Source organism: Chiloscyllium punctatum, unplaced genomic scaffold (assembly GCF_047496795.1).
Source record: "Chiloscyllium punctatum isolate Juve2018m unplaced genomic scaffold, sChiPun1.3 scaffold_516, whole genome shotgun sequence".
NCBI classification, from domain to species: Eukaryota; Metazoa; Chordata; class Chondrichthyes; order Orectolobiformes; family Hemiscylliidae; genus Chiloscyllium; species Chiloscyllium punctatum.
In genome coordinates, this window is record NW_027310250.1 from 82,501 (window position 1) to 85,000 (window position 2,500).

Consider the following 2,500-nt stretch of genomic DNA (forward strand, 5'->3'; position numbering starts at 1 on the left):
TTTGGATGACTTCATATGCTGCATCTTCTGTAACCAACTATTTGAGATGCTGTCGTTCTTATAATAATGGATCCCTGCACCTTGACAGGGGAGGGTCATCCATTTCTGCATCTCCACGGCTCTCCAATTTACGTAATTTACGCTCCTGTATTCTTCCAAGCCGTCTTCATCATCTCCGCTATTAACGACAGTTTCCCTTTCCTCAGAGCCATTAATAATCTCTGGATTCCAGATGTTTGCCATCGCTCTTAATTTACTCAGTTTCCGCATTCTATCCTCGACGCTACTTCCAGCAAATTTAAACGATGCATGTAGCACCCCATCCTCCGACCTCAGTAGCGATCCATATTTCCTCATTATCATGATCGGGATAAATGTCGATAAGCGGTTTATGGCAAGACCTCCATCTCGAGACTTAGCATATAAAATGCCGTCTGTAATGGATTGTGGTAGGTGTAAGATTTCTTTGATTGCACTCTTAATAATATTATCCAATTTCTTTAAATAATTTAGAGAAACCTCTGATAAAACCTGATAATAAAATAGCCTAGGGATAAAATACGTTTTTAAAATTTCAACCTTTTGGACAGGTTTCAGGGATGAACCTTTTAAATTCCCTAACCATACTTCTAATTGATTTTCCCAGTTGGCCTTACTAATCCCCAACCAGGGGTCAATCTTGGCCCCTAAATATTTATCGGTAGTTCCTGGCTCAATAAATTGAATCTCCTTGTCCTCAAACTTCCACTTGGGTTTATCATTATATATAAAGGACTTGTTTTTGTGATTAAAATAAAACCCTTTAGTTTTTTTAATATTGACCTCCAGCCCAGTGTTTCGACAAAATCTTTCTACTATTTTAAGGTTATATACCATTCCCTCATATGTCTCGCTAATTAGGGCAATATCATCGGCAAAAGCTAACGATGCACAATGACAATCCTTACCACCCTCACCCAAAAATATCCCCTTTTGTTTTTCCTCAATTGTGCTAATCAGCGGATCCATAATTATATTAAATAAAATTGGCGATAAAGCATCGCCCTGCTTAACCCCGCATAATATCGGAATATTATCGGTTTTGCAGTTATATCCTTCAATTTGGGTAAAGTTATTCTCGTAAAGATCCCTAATTAATTGTACGAACACTCCTGGGAGCTGGAGTCTTTTAAGGCCTGTCACTATCAACTTATGTCCCACGGTGTCGAAGGCTTTGGCTAAGTCTACAAAGACTATTGCCAAGTCCTTCTTCTTACATTTTGCCCCATTCATTATGTTCTCTAAAATCTTAATATTTTCTTCACACCCTGGGACTCCCGTCATAAATCCTTTTTGTCTTTTGTTTAATTTAATAATCTTATTCAATCTACTGGCCATAATTTTAGTAAAAATTCTTAATAGCATTGGACCAATAGTAATTGGTCTCCAATTATTAATATCTAGTAGTTCTTCTTCATTATTACTTTTGGGAATAAGTACGGTCCTACTGACCTTCAACTGGTCTGGTATCCTGCCCGTGGCCACCCAGATTGAGTACAATCTTGGCAGCAGCATATTGTCTTTATTAAAAATCTTAATAATATCCCCCATTGTCATCCCATCGGGACCCGCAGCAGTTTTGATGTCCATCGCCTTAATGGCACGATCCACATCCTCTACCCCTACAGGTCCCGTTAGAAGTGCAAATTGGGATTCCTCTATCTGATTGTTATATTTAACAAAGCCTCTCAGATTATTCTTCTCATTACTCTTAGTTAATTTACCCTTAAAATATTCTTCTAGATCTTTCTTTTCTAGGGGGCATTTACTTCTACCCGGAGCACCCATCAGGGTTCTAGCTAAATACTGGCGTTTTGTTTTAAAAAGAACCTGCATCTCTTTAAATTTTCCTTTCTTCTTACCGTACCTACTTTTTGCACCACTAATCCCTTTATTCTTCCCTGTTTTATTATCCTTTATTTTAACATCTATCCGTTTATTATGTTTAGTCTTATTACTAATATTTTCTTTATTCTTCTTTTCTATCTTATTTAAGATCCCCTTCATAATCCTTTCAAACTCATTTTTACCCTTTTTACTCTTATCCAGGTTCCTTTCAATTAAGCTAAGAAGTTCATCCACTGATCCCTCCGGGCAATCCAACTTATTACTATTACTATGGACACTACCTATCGCTTCCTGTGTCCTATCCAAACTCTCAATGTTTTCCTCCTCTTCTTCTTCCATATTACTACTCAACAATATCTCACCATCTACTTCAACCTTTTTATCATTCTTTTTGGTTTTCTTAATTAGCAGACGCCTTTTGTCTGAAATTTGCTTTGCCGTCTTTGATCCTAATCTTTCGGCGATCAATTTGTTAATATTCCTATTACCAGCAAATTCTAGCTCCAATTTTTGCAACATATCTACTTCCTCACTTGACCACACACCCTTCCTATTACTCTCTTTACTAGTATCTTTTTTCCTACCCTCATTACTCTTAATCTTCCTTTTCTCG

The 2,500-nt window shown here is 37.2% G+C and overlaps 1 pseudogene; it reads right to left on the reverse strand.

Moving 5' to 3' along the window:
• Positions 1 to 2,500, reverse strand: part of LOC140473102 (28S ribosomal RNA) — an 8,548-nt pseudogene that overhangs the window by 2,189 nt on the left and 3,859 nt on the right.